The 14,740-nt window shown below is 40.3% G+C and overlaps 1 long non-coding RNA gene across 2 annotated transcripts in view; it reads left to right on the top strand.

Annotated features, from left to right (window-relative positions):
• Nucleotides 1-14,740, top strand: part of LOC116786016 — a 57,703-nt gene that overhangs the window by 23,516 nt on the left and 19,447 nt on the right. The window contains exons 1-2 of one of the 2 annotated variants that reach the window (XR_004356798.1): nucleotides 2,097-2,378; nucleotides 5,231-5,388. This is a non-coding gene — a long non-coding RNA (uncharacterized LOC116786016). Of the gene's footprint in view, nucleotides 1-2,096; nucleotides 2,379-5,230; nucleotides 5,389-14,740 lie in introns of those variants that run through there. The other variant, XR_004356797.1, reaches the window with a different exon arrangement.

The raw sequence follows: 14,740 nt of genomic DNA, 5'->3' as shown, positions 1-14,740 counted from the left end.
GTTGCTACAGGGGGGATGAAGAGAAGACTCAGAGTTTCTTATCCCACAGTCTGCTGGCACTAGCAGATGCACCAAAAACTCCCCCCCAGAGGGACATGGTTGAAGAGGTTCCTTTCCCCTTATCTCTGATTCCCCCTTCAGAATAGCTCAGGGTGAAGCTCACAATAACTGAGCTCGGGGATAACTTTCCATGTCCCACTGCTGTATGTGGGGGGCATTCTGATGGTTGTATGCCAGGGCAAGGAGTATCCCATGCTGATTCAGAGAAATTCATCATTGGTGACCTGTATCCAGCTGCCATGGGAAAGACACCTTCCCCATAAGACTGTATGGGTGATTCACCACCCCTCAGGAGCTGCAGGGCACACAGCCTGAGCAGAACAGGGGAGAGGGTTAATCCTCCTGCCTCTACTGGAGTTTAATTGGAAGGGAAATTGTCTTTGACTTAATTTCCTCTCTTGTCGCAGCTCAAGTCTAGCGGATCAAAAGAAATGCAAATTGAAAGATAATATTTTGGATGTGCCTGATTTTAAAGTTGAACATGAATAATCTTTCATGCCTCTGACTTAATGTCTGTACCATTTTTGTTACAAAAATCTTGAAACAATGTGTATTTCCTTATGTGCAAAAAGAATTTACTTTTCGTCAAGAATGGAAACCTGAATGATGCTGTCACAGTATTAAAACACAGCTACTAATTACCTCAAGTTATCAAACCTGACATTATCCTTTACATTAAAATACTCTATGTTTTATTTTATAATGAGAGGGCAAAGACCCAGTTACTACAAAGTATCAGTCTTCTGCATGTGGGCTACCATTATATAGCAGGGTTTTTTCACAAAGAATGCAGTTGGCTGATTATTAGATTATTGGTTAATGCAATTTAATGTAAAACCTTCTTTTTCTTTCCTTGTTATTTTGAATTATAGTACTAGGAAAGTATTTTTCAAGTGGTTAACTTGAGTTTGCTTTCCAACATCTCTTTATTTGTGAAGAAATGAATTCAAAGGTTCTGTTTTCTTTTTAGTGCTTTTGAAAATGAAGGATAGTTGTGCCTGCACTACAAGAAGGGTGATTTAGGTAAACGTCTCTGAGGCAGCTTGAGTCAATTTAGCTTAGACTTGCCCTGAAATTCTCTATTGCTTTGCTGCAAACCTTCCCAAGAGAAAAGATTTACTCTTGCTGAGCTGTATTGGAGTACAATGTGGTTTTGTTGGTGTCTTACATTATGGCTGACAAAAAGGGTAGAGAAAAATGTTACATTGAACCACCTCAATGGGGAGGAGAAAAGATTTACTTACTTTTTCTCCACATATTCAGTCTGGGGGTGATGGATGTCAGTTGTGTCATCTCTAAAATTCACATCACACTCACCCAAGAAATCTATAAGGACTTTTTATTGATGGTTTTCCAAGAATTCCTCATTTTTGAAGTGTGCACAAGAGATTTTTCAGTGACTAGTTGACTGTAGATAGTGGAGCCCTACGTGTTGGCTGACACATTGGTAGAATAAATGTCCAGCCCTATGTTCAGCCCCATTTTGGGAAGGCCCAAATATATAGATGGAAAAAAAGAACCCTGCCTCACTTTTCTGCCATTGAGGCCAAACTGTCCTGAGAATGTGCCCCAGGTCTGCACCATGGAACATACAGGAAGACAAAGTCCTGAGACAAAACAAAGAGAGAAGGTGCAAGGGTAAATGCTATTTTTTCATTACCCTGGCACTTATTTATAGATTGGGAGAAATAACTCGTGCCTGCTCTTTGAACAGAGCCATTCCTTCGCTCATGCAGAGACATCTTGCAGGCCAGCTGTGCTGCCTTGGAGTTGCTTGTTATCAACTCTTACAAGTGTGGGGGAAAGCAACAAAATCATGACAATGATAAATATTGCTTCTTTACACGCTTACACGATGCCAGCCCAGTCTGTGGTCCAAAAGCCCCACTGTGGTCTGGCTCCAAGTAAACAGAGTTATTAGCAATCACGGGAGGCTGAGAGGTTGGAGGTTTGAGCTGACCAGTTGTTAGAGAAAAACAACAGATTCCTCCTCTTTTTTTTTCTTTTCTGGGCCCCTTTTATTGCTGAATCTTTCACACTCCGGAGAAGAGTACTGCTGTTGTCTGGTGGCTAAAAGCAAAATCACATAAAGAGGAAAGAGAAAGGAGAGTAAAACAAAGCTGTCTCTCACTCCCAGCTCGATAACAAATGCAGCAAGTGATCTCGTAAGCACACCAGGTAGTGCCTCTGGGCTGGCACGGTGCCCATCTGTGCCATCTGCTGAGTATCAAACCTTCCTCTGCTTCCCATCCTGCAGAACCTGCTGCAGCCAGGCTCTGCCTTTCTGCTGAAATCACTGCGGCACACAGCCAGCCCAGGTTAGCAGTTTGATAGCTTTTACTACAAAAAAAGGGGAAAGGGGGGTGCACTACATCTTTGTATTTTTGCAGTTCTAATCCCTGTTATGGTATTTGTGAGTGTAATAGGACATTTCTCTAGCTATTTACAACAGGTCAGGGCAAGAACCCTGCTTCCCATATGCCCTCTCACTGAAATGGCTACTTTTGTTTGCTGAGTACCACTTTAGATGGAGACTAGTGAAACAGCCACATTGGAATTGCTCATGTGATTATTGTGTTGAAGGAGAACAATAAATAAAAATATGTTGCATATATTATGAGATGCTGGACTCAAAATGACAGGCTGTCATATAAAAGTAGGAACGAAATAGGAAATTGAGACCCCAAAAAAGGCAGTAATAAAAAGCTCAGTATTTTATTCCATGTCAGATAGTTTCTCTTCTGTCTGAACTGGAATGTTTCCTAAAACAATATTGTTTAAGGAAACAGCTGGTCCATCAGAATGTTTTCCCTCTGCTGTGTATCATCTGCCCAGCATTTTGCTCTGATCAGAAAGGTAAGGAGTATGAGCACAGAATGAGAGCTGAAGGAAAAAAAATTCCATTCCCCTAAACAACAATGCAGCAACTCCAAGAAAAGCCATAGAATTATAAGAGAAATTCACTGATAAATCAAGCATTAACATTTTCAGCAGGAGAAAATACGTCCCCACCATCATGATTTCTTTCAGGTTTTACAAGATCTGTTCTTCAGTACTTCAAATGAATAAGAATGTTAAGACTAGTGTCTGAGATTACAGGAAAACTGATTTTTTTTTTTTTTGGTGCTGATTTTCACAGCACAAGAAATTTCCAAGAAATTGTGTAAAATTCATAAAAAGCAGATCTAGAAGTCTTCCATGTGAAAAGAATCATGTTGCTTTAGTCTTAAAAATTGCAAATATAACATCTGGTACAAAATGTTTTGAAGTGTCATGTGACTGTGCCCTTGGATCAGATGCTGTTAGAAAAGCTTGTTAGGGTTGGAGAATTAGGCTTTAATTCAGCTTCTGGTGGTCTGTGTTAAAGAAGATTTTGATTTAGGAGCCCTTCTGTCTGAAAAAACCCTACTAAATAATTTGGGGCAGTGCCCTATTTCTTCACAGAAGAGTTTAATTTCCAGTCTCATAAGCCTGGGAACTCTCACCTGTGGTGTTTTACCTTTTGAGGTTTTTTTTTCCTCCTTGCAAAGTTTTGAATCTTGGAGATTTATCAAAATTAAAAAGCAGGGTGAACCAAAGAGGTGTTTTGCCAAGAATTGTGCAAGTTTTACATGATGGTGCATCTAGATTGCTTTTATTTCAACCTGCATGGGCTGACTATACTTTAGAGCATTTGCAAGAATAGCACATACATGGATATGTGATGTTGACTTCGAAGGATTAGGCAGACACCCTAATAAATAGTGTGATATTTAGAGAGGATGAGTACTGAGTGACACCTAGTGAGTTATTAACCTTTACTTTGTTCATTTTATTATCTGTCCTTCTTGCTAAATTTCCCATGATCTCAAATGCAGATCCTCTAGTTTAACTGGTTTTGTTCTGCAGCAGCTCTGCTCGACCAAAGCCAAAGTTTTCAAGGTAGATTTGCCAAATTCACCAGTGCTGATCTGGAATTCAAATACTCAGGTGTTTTGAAGAGTGAAAATGCTGGAAACTGAGTATCTCACTGATAGTTTTTAGTTCTTTTCAAAACGTGGTATCCGTATTACCATGTCTCCTCAAAAGCCCTGAGATCTTTTGAAGAATACAGTTCTAAATGTGTATGTTGAGCATTTAAAAATTAGGCTTTGTGCTCTTTTTGGAACATAAGTCTAAAACTCATTTGAATAGAGTTAAGGTAAGCACTGCATCTCCTAAACATAACTGCCTTGGTGCAGATAGATGGGAAAAAATGTCAGGGGAAACTTGAATTGAGACACTTAATTGCATTTGACTAAAGCACACATTTGCTCAAACTATGTTGTCCAAAAACCATGCAGATGAAATCTTAAAAATGTTGAATTGAATTGGTTGAGCTTTTGGGGTTTTTTTTGCTAAAATACAAGTCAATACTTTTACATTTAAAAACCATCATTTCAGTTTCAAGAGATTTGTTTGAGGCCGTAATCAAAAACACAGAACAGCTGTACCACACAGGCACAGGAAAGAAACTCCTGTCTTTTCCCCTAAAATACATGGGAAAGCGATACTCTCTGGTCTTGCTACAGTTGATTTACTACAGATTTAACTTGCCAATGTAAAGTCGTAAGTCAGAGATCTACTTTATTTTAGTTTTACCAAAACTCCCTCCCTCATGTAACTTGTTATCAGCTAAAGTTGGGTTCACTATTTTTCCAAAGCAGGACGACAGGGTGAGGAGCCCCCTGGGCTCTGCTGGCTCTGCTGTGGCAACCAGGTTGTATGCCTGGCTAAGGCAGCAGCCCTGGGAAAGGGTGCCTCCTGCATCTTAAGATAAGCACCTACAGAAGCCCCAGGATTTGCCTGGGGGTCACCAAGCTTCTTTTGGAGGAGCTTTTTAAGGGGCTGTGGGGCTTCAAACTCAAAGGATTATACCATGGTGAAACTGGGTATTACAGTGACCATGGAGTGGCACAGCATTTCGTCTGGGCTAGCTAGAAATACTTCATTTTTTCTTTTCCAAGGAAAATTTCATTTCAGCTGGACTTAAGGCATTCTGTTCAATGACCACCAAGTGTTTTGGGTTGTTCATTTGGAGGCTGTTACTTTAGGTTGTACCCTTTTTGAGAGCCACCTCCAGATATTTCTTTTTGAACCCATTGACACGCAGTGCTCCAGAGTGTTTGATTTTTGCCTGTCTCTTTTCTAGGCAAAACTGCTCATGGGAGAATCAGAATTTGCAGTTCCCACCTATCACAAGCTGGGCCTTGGGCTGGAGAAGTAGCTGCAGGCTGCTGCTCTCCAAAGGAGCTCAGAAATTAGGGTCTGTCTGCATCACAGTACCAGGAGTTCATTTATCTCTTTTTGGTAAGTAGATGCAATGTGGACACACTTGTAGCTTTTATGCAGCCCTCCTTTAGGTGATTCTTCTCCAGACACTCCCTTGAGACTCTGTGTTGGATGAGAACAAACATCCTGTAACAGTCCTAGTCTGCACTGGAAGTATTCAGATAGTAAAATCTACTCAGGGCTTCTAGTAATTGTGCTGGACCAGGTAGATGGTAGATGGTGATGTGGAGAGCATGCAGCCTGAGCAAGGTTGCATGGAGGCACTTGGGCTGACCTGTTCTAACTCCAGAGCTGTGCAAAGAATTAAATGCAGTAGAGAGAACTGCAGGGCTCCTTTTCCTCAATGTTAGAAGTCTCTCTTGACAGACAGGGAAGCTGGAATTGCTGTCTGGCCCCCTGTGCTGACACAACAGCATTTCTAACATTTAAACAACAGTTTAATTTTTCTGGGGAGGAAATGTCTCTAAAATTTCTTGGGAGAAAGCAAAGCAAACCTTCAGAAAACTGCAGATGGAAAGCTTACATTTATGTAAAATGGAAACATACTGCGAATCATTGGAGAAAACCTATATTTTCTTGCCAATTATAACAATATTAGGTAGCAGTGAAGGTTTCCAAGGCAACCTGGCCACGGGTGCATTCATGTGGAGTGTGTGTGACTACCTGCTTTGTCAAGTCAATGGATGGATGTCAGAAGGTGGTGTGGTGGGGGAGTACAGATCATTTCATCAATCTACACTAGGAACACTATTTAAAAGCAGAGGACTTTTTTTTTTCAATGTATGTCTGATTGTGCCGAGCATTTCACTGCCTTTGTTTCTAGAATAGGCAAATGTGTGGGAGTCAGGCTGAAGACACCTGGCTGGTGAAGTGTCCACAGTTATAGGAAACCTTCTGGGCAAGACCATCCTGTCTTCTCTTGTCCCTCATTCCCCTCCACTGTGTCTGCTTGGTGTATTGAAACTTTCTTGGTCTCTCAGGCTGTCCTGCAAAACACAGAAAGTGCAACATACAGTGTGGTCTCCTACATGTTTTCTTCAGGCCATCACTCTTGTTTCCTCTGAGGAGTCATTGCAGTTAGATGTTGTGTGAGGACCCCACTGTCAGTCTCCAGGGAATTCACTGCCTTGTCTTTGACCTTTTAAAAACCTCCGAGAATCACAGATGAGATTTGTTTGGGAAAAAAATCATCAGGGCTGCACAATACCTGATACAGGTGTCAGAAAAATAAAAACACCCCCCCTAGGCACCCAAGGGAATTGAGAAAGGAATGTGGGTCATGTTCACCAGTCCTGACTGCTTTCCACATTACCAGATTGCTGTGACACAGCTATGATGTACAGCAGTCTGTCCCTCATCTTAGCAGGTTGGCTAAGCTGAGCTTGCAGGTCTGTGCTGACATTGGAGCGGGGTAGATCACTGAGAGATGCACCCTGAGATTTGGCTGAGCATTTCCACTGTTCTTCAATAGTAGCCCCCTTTCAAAATTTTTTGCTTCAGAAAAAGGCAGAAAATTCCCAATTATCTTTCTCTAAAGCAAAACTGTTGCAGTACTGAGTTCACTGTAACTTTGCAGCTTCCCCTGGGAATTAAACAGTCACAGGAGGAGTTCAATGTGCAGTTATTCAGGTATTGAAAAATGCCTGTGTGATCCCTTTTGGCTCTGGTGTGAGGGCTCCAACCACATTGAAACTCTGGTAATGTGCACACGCTCCTTACTCAGTGCTGCTTTCAGAGTAGCCACGGTGGCTGCTGTGTGCAATGAATGACAATCACACCCTAAGTACCCAGAAGTAAGCTTGAGTGAAAAATTAAGATGCTGGGAATTTGTGCTTAAATTATTTTGCCTAACTGTTGCTTTTTACTGTGGATTACAAAATGTCCTCTGTGCACGCAGATGTGCTCACATGCTCAAACAGCTCTCACTTTTGTGCTTTCAGCTGTGGCTCAGATGTGCATCATGCCGTGTCCCTATCCCTGCGCCAATGTGTACACTGCCATCCAGAGGTGCAACAGCTGCATGTGCAGGTACACCCAAACTAGCGGTCAGCTCACTGTCACCATGCAAACAGCAACAAAACCACACTTACCAAAAGGCTTGGCAGCTGGAATTCTGGGACTCCCAGCACACACATGCCTGATGGCCGTGGTCCTCTTGCACCCGAAGTGGCAGAGCCGTGACTGGTGCTGTTAGGTGTGTGCACAGCACCCCAGTCAGATTGTGAACATCAGGGAGAAGGCAAATGTGTTCCTCATCTCAAAGCACTTGTTCAAGCACTTGTCCAATGCCAGACTTCCAAAGAGGGAGGAAATAAAGAGAGGAGGATGCAGATCAGGAACCTGCTTAGCTAACCAAACCAGGAGAAGGTACTCGTCTACTTTTACAGAGATTTTCCACTGTATTGGCTGTCCTGAAATTTTGGGCATAAGCCCATTTTTTCCTTGCTTGTGGGCGAGGAAAGAAGAAACTTGGAAAGAGACAGTTGAGATTATATCCTTTCAGCATCTAAAAGGGGCCTGCAAGAAAGATGGAGAGGGATTTTCTACAAGGGCCTGTAGCGATAAGACCAGATGAAATGGCTTTAAACTTACAGAGTATAGGGTTAGATCGGATATTAGGAAGAAATTAGTTACTGTGAGGGTCGTGAGGCACTGGAGCTGGTGTCTCAGAGAATCAGTGGATGCCCTATCCCTGGACATTGATGGAAGGCATCTAAATGTGGTAGTAGCTCTTGAGCATTGAATATGCTATTGAATAGTTGGGCCCAATTGATTCAGACACTCCTGACACTTAAGTCTTGTGTTTAAGGTTCTGAGCCACCTTAGAACTCTGCGTTATTTGGCATTTTGGGTTCCAAACAAAGGGTGAATCAAGATTCTGTCTCTGGAGACAAAATCAAACACAGGATTGAATTGCCTTTCCTTTTTACAATATGGGACACTTGACAGAGCTATAGAAATCCCATCTGAAAAATGATAGCTGTTGATTTTCTGCTTGCTGGGAATTATTAGTATTTTTCTATCCTGCAAAACCAGCCATTAAATCAGCAAAATGCTTTGGCATTAGAGCCATTTGGAATGTAAAAAGTACTGCTTCTGTAATGTTCAGCTGCAAAGTTAAGAGAACATCTAAAAGGACGAATAATGATCTTAATTTGCAAGACATTTTACAAGTAAACATGTTACAGTTGTAGCTACAAATCAGATAATTGCTGAACATTTTAAACCCCAGGTGTATAAAATTAAAAACAAGAAAATCAAATTTAAGTGAAAACAAATAACAGGGGAATTCTAAGTAGAAGGTTCAGATTTTTTTTTTTTTATGAACCATTTCTTTATCTCTACAACCTCAAATATCACATAGTGGTCTCTAATCATCTACTTTATGATATTTAAATGAGCATGTACTTTAACATAAAGTGGTTTACAGTCAGTTTTTCTATTTTTGTATAAGAAATGTATGAACGAATCATAAAAAGGTCAAACACTTCAATGAAACAACTTTTAGGAATAATGCAATTTTACAGCCATACATAAAGATATGTATTTTATTATGTCAAAGAATATGAAATAATATAGCTCAGCGTTAAGCCCCAAGTCTTTCATGGAGGATACATTAGCTTTAAACTGGGATATATGATCATTGAAATACATTATTTCTGCTTTGGACTTTACATTTCGAAGTGAAAGGTTTTTCTTCTCCCTACTTCCCATCTTTGGCTAATCATTTTTCCCTCTCATAATAGTTTATCTATCCAAGTACTAATATGTCTTGTCACCAAGTATTTTAGTAATGTCTAATTGGGAATTGAGGGCTGTGCTGGCCCCCTGTGTGCTGTCCAAAGCTGTGGCCCAGCTCTGCCATGCCAGGACAGCCCATCTGTTCTGACCCATACCCCTGGAGGGTGCTGGCAGCTGGCTCAGGGAGCAAACCTGAAGTGCAGCCAATTATGGAGGTGGCACAGAGGTTCTGGAAGTATTCCCAGGTGGGATGGGACTTTGACTGGGAGGAAGAGGCAAAGAGACAGTGCTTATGTTGATGAAAGTGGAACATCCATCAGAACTTCCTGAGAAGACAGAAGGAAAGGGACATGAGACCAGAAAATATACTTTGTATTTGGTCCTCCTGTCTACCCATGACAAAGTATGGCTTGGTCTAAGCTGATCCTCAGAGAAGTTCCAAATCCTTGGGTAGGTTTTGCAGCTTCTGACAAGCCTATAGCAGCCCACATATCTACGTTGAGTTCCTTCCATACAGCCTCCCAGCACGTCCCACTTTACTGTGGGATCCCATGAATACAGATTCCCAAAGTATCTGCTGTTACGCAGTTAACTAATATCTCTAGGCCATACCTGACCTAAATTTTATGCAAGTAATTAAAAGGGTAAGTTTATTTCTAAGAAGCAGCTGTTCACAGAGTTGGGAGATAGAAGTAAGGTAAAAAAACATTCCCATTCCCTACACATCCTTCCTCTGAAGCTCTCAATAAGTTTAATTAGAGTGGTTAGGGATGAACTATGAAAGCAGCAAAGTTAGTATCGGATAAATTAGGGAAATATTGGGACAGAAGATATATGTGTGACATTTTTAACAAAAATCTGACATACATAATTGCCAGTGCTGCTTGTTATGAAGTGGAGGAGTGTGTGCATCAGGACCTGGCAGCAATAGAAGGAAAGTCTATTATAATCCATCCATTTCACACAGTGTAACTGCAGCCTCAATAAGTAATTGGAGGGGAGAGTGGTATAACACCCACACCACCCTGCTTCCCCCCTTGAAAATACTGGTGTTCTCTTGCTGATTTACCCCTGAAGTCAGTGGGTAAGTACAGGTTTGATATAATGCAATATGATATAATCCTCCTATGTACAAGCTATTACACTCCACAAAAAGACTTTGCTTCTTTTTAGTATAGAAGGAAATCTTCTACCGTAATCCTTCTTTGAGTACCAGTAAGGACAAACAAAAATCCCAAAAGATACCGACACCCCCAGATTCATCCTGCTATTTCCCAGAGGCCTTGAGTTAGAAAGTCTAGTTGGCTTAGGAGAGTGAAGGGTTCTTCCAATTGCTCACCTACAGTTCATTCCCTTTCAGAGATGCCTTGTCTTCTTCAGTGACCATGAAAGCCCTCCCAGAATAAGCCCTATGAATCTATTTCTATAGAATTTCAGAGGCTATCCAGAGTAATTCAGCACAGCTGTCACCACTGGACTGTGTCATGCAAGATACCCCTGTGTCCTTTCCAGCTTGTGTTAGCATTAACATCAATTCCACACACAGTTCAGTGTAAGACACATCCCTTCCCTCTTGCTGGTTTGCTGGACAGTACTTCTTAAAAATGCTTAAATACATATTTTTAAGGAAATCATCCCTCAAATGATGGACACAGTTTTAAGGCGTGGAGGTTCCACAATAGGGATCATTTATAACTGCAAGCATTGGCTTCTTGGACAAAGAATTTTAAGGAAACACTTTATTTCTAAGTTGGATTTTGTTTGTGGTGGGGCTGCTCACACTTTTGAAGTTAAGCATGTTCTTAAGAGCTTTATTCAGTTTGGGTCAAAGTGATAAGTGACAGAGCTGAGACAACCTTTCATAGCAAACATATTTGTGAAAAATGCTATAGATCTGTTGATACCAGGATGTTTTGTGGGCACATACTCTTAGTTCTTTCAGTGCAGTAAAAATACCTGAAATTTTATTTGAGGCACTGAAATTATCTGAGACACTGAATTTCAAAATTTTGTTGGCTGAAATATCTGAACTTTCAGTTTAAAATTGCTCCTCGTGTCCATATTTTTTTATTTAATTGAGACACTTAAAAACAAGACATTTTGCAAAATTTGGGATTTTTTAACTGTAAGGAAAGGACTTATTTAGGTTGGCAGAGAGAATAAATTGAATTATTTAGTGTAAAGAAGAGAATATGATGGAGGACATCTCTCCAAATAAATAAAAGGCTGCTGCAGTGAGGAAGGCAATAAATCTGCTTTCCTTGCTCAGGGTGGATACAAGAAAAAGCAATGGGACTCCAATTGCAGAGCAAAAAAAATCTAAAACTTCAAGCCAAGCATTAGGAAAATATTCTACCAATAAGGCTCCAATAGTTCTTGGAGAATTCTACCTGACTGGAGATCTCCACCAAGCTACCTCAAGTCTTTTCTTGAGGTAAAGCACCCTCAGATTAACAGAAAGCACTTGTTCTGCCTATGGCTTAGATTATCTCTGGGGTCTCTCCAACACTTTGGATGCTCTGATGTTGAGGGTTGTTTTCCTGAAAATAAAACACTGTTAATATGGAAAGAGTCTGGTAAGAGAATGTAGGTACAGCAAACAGACTCTCAAGGATAGTTTTCCTTGGCTTTGGCAGGCTGGTATGACTGCCCCCAGGCTTTGAACGTGCTTTGCCTGTATGTGGTCTCCATGTACACGGGTGCAGACGGGGCTGGCAGAGGCAAAACATTTCTTTTAATCCTTAAAAGAAATGACAAATTAAGATGCGATTATAGAACTGTTAAAAAGGAATAACCACAGAGGAACTTCCAGATCATCATGCAGAATAACTATTGAAGAGTGAACAGTGAGGTTGAGCTACTTATCCAAGTACAGTTCTCTCTTCTCTTCATTTCCAGTTGACAAGTCCCATTCTGTCTTCCAGTCCCTCTAATAATTTCTGTTTCAGTCCAGTTACAACTACCTTTCTGCCTGATAGTTTTCTTGTCCGGTGCTGGTGATATTCTTTTAAACCTAATTCCTCAGGAAAATAAAAGGTATGGGATGAGTTTTTCCCCCACTATGGAAAATAACTTTGGGATTTTTTTTTTCTGGCATTAAGTCTATTTTATAGTGCATAAGGGATGCTTTGGTACAGTTCTGTGGAGCAACATGCAATTCTGCATGATAGGGTATCAGAGCAAATCACTGCTGATAACCTCCTAGGTTAATTGCTGTGCAATGAGTGCCTTGAATCAACACATTATGTTTAATCTGAGAACACACTATGGCTACCTCTTTACAGTGACTCCACAGGGCTTCCAGTTGTTATTTATGCATGATAGGTGACACTTTTTCGAAGCCATCTAAGTGATTCAGATACACCAGTTTAACCATTTTGCAGGAGCTCATTCCTGTAGATGATTCTGGTATAATGTACATTGCAAATGTTTCTACATATTCCAGCCAATGCCTAGATAATTCCCTACTCCCCTTTTTCATGAAAGCTTCTAGATCCTTATCTATTCTCTGCACAGTGGCTGGATTTTTTTTAAATTCTCTTAAGTGCTCAGCATTGCACATGAGTCTCAGAGATCACCATGAGATCTTCATGGAATTTCTCATCTGACTGGAGACTTCTGTATTTTACAGTGCGGCAAAATGCTGTGTTTATTCTAGGTAGTCCTCTGGGAACTGATTCCAGGGCTGGAAAAAGATTTTAGTCAAATCAGTGGAAAGATTCTTGTTGTCATTCCTTTAGCTCAGGCCCAGAGAAACTGTCCAGAAATCAAAAATATTGCAGAGCATGGGATTTGTGTTGCTGCTGAGGATTAGGCTGGATTGCATTTTTACTAAGGAGAATTTCCCACGATGTTTTACAGGAACTAGACTCACATTCCTATTGAATTTTGCGACAAATTAGATTTTGCTACTTCTGAAAAAACATACCTTTATGATATAACTGGAGCAAGGCTGTTCTAGTCCTAAAAGGCACACTGCTACTGCAGCATCAAGTTTCCCTAGGTTAAAATAGCACACAGTAACAAAATCACATATTGAACAGTAGGGCTGAGCAGGTTCTTGTTTACAACTTCACTGACTGGTCACAAGACAAGAGGAACCCTATAACTTGCTCAGTACTCCTTCACTAACCACATTGCTTCTGTTCAGTCTCCTTTTTCATTAGGTCTTGCACTTCCAAATCACAATATTGTTCACAGCTGACTATTTAAATATTCCTACCATGGAAGACTGCAAAGGAAGGCAGCTTCTGTTCCTCTTTTAATCTCTTTCCAGACAAATTGCGCCTCTGCAATGCCCTGTCTTTCATTTATTACTGCATCACTCACACCTTCATTTTATATTGTCTCACACCTCCATGTTTGCGGTATTCCGTCCACAGGAATCAAGGATGTGACTGAATTTACATCACCTTGTAATGTGGGGAGTGGGTTAAGAAAGGAAGGGAAACAATGTGGCACACATCCTGTTCATCTAAATAAAATGAAGTCTGTGCATACAACATGCAGTTACTTCAACTGCAGCAAAGCCCAAAGAAAATACTATTTTCTTACATCTCAGTCAGCTAGAAGCTATTACAAAAACTTCCACTATCATCATCAAAATAAATCTTTACTTCCAGATAGAGCAGTATAAATTTTCTTCTCAGGTTCACAGAGTAGCTCTCAATTTACATCTTATATACAGAATCTGTGGAAGGAATGTGTATTAACTTTTTCATCAAAGTGTTGGTCTTTGCTTTGTTGTCTATGAGGCTTTCCACTGCTTCCTTACTGCTTTCAAGGCTGGTCATGTGCTGACGGTGAATACTGCTAGAAGTTATTTTTCCATCACGTGCTTGGACCTATAGTCTAAGCCTAGCTTATAGACTTTAAAGTTAACCTTAAGTATCCATGAAGGTAACTTACTGCAGATATAACAGTGGTCTCTGTAGCTTCTTTTTTTATAAGTTTAAATTTTAACTTTATTTTTTTTAAACAGGGATTTAAAACAAAATATCATTTGAACTCATAAAATCCACCTCTATGAAAGAAGGCACGTGGCTTAAAAAATAATGTAGACACAGGAGTAAAAATCTCTGGCAATGAAATGCTCTCATGCAGAATGATGAACCTGCTAAAATCATACTTATCAGCTCACACAAAGAGCAGATAGGGTTCAGTAAAATGCAGGATTTTTCTGATAAATTGCCAACATTTCCATGGAAATGATAAGGATTTTGCTATTTGGGCTATTTCTGTGTATACTTTATGTCATTTCTATATACTCTTCTTAAGCTGTACTTGTGTGAAAGATTTTACTGATTGAAAAACTGAGAGAAATCGTGATTTCTTGTTTGAGGAAAGTTTCTGTAGAGAACATTTGCAGATTCTGATCACATCTTGGCATAATACAGCTCTGTTATTAAATTTAGATCTTAGACTTTCTTACACATTAGGCCAGGGTTGAAGATTATCCCATAAAGGAAAGTTTTACACTCTAATCTGATGAGGAAAAGGAAAAGATAGGAGGGTGGCATTCACTGGTAAAAAAGGAATATCCTTCATTTACAACGGAAGCTAACATTGCCTTTATGTATATTATCAGTGGTTTTCTTCTTGTACCCTTCGTATTTCTCCATACTTTCCA

This window comes from Chiroxiphia lanceolata, chromosome 4, assembly GCF_009829145.1.
Source record: "Chiroxiphia lanceolata isolate bChiLan1 chromosome 4, bChiLan1.pri, whole genome shotgun sequence".
Taxonomy (NCBI): Eukaryota; Metazoa; Chordata; class Aves; order Passeriformes; family Pipridae; genus Chiroxiphia; species Chiroxiphia lanceolata.
Note: the sequence above shows the minus strand (reverse complement) of the source record. Positions and strands in the feature narration are given on the sequence as shown.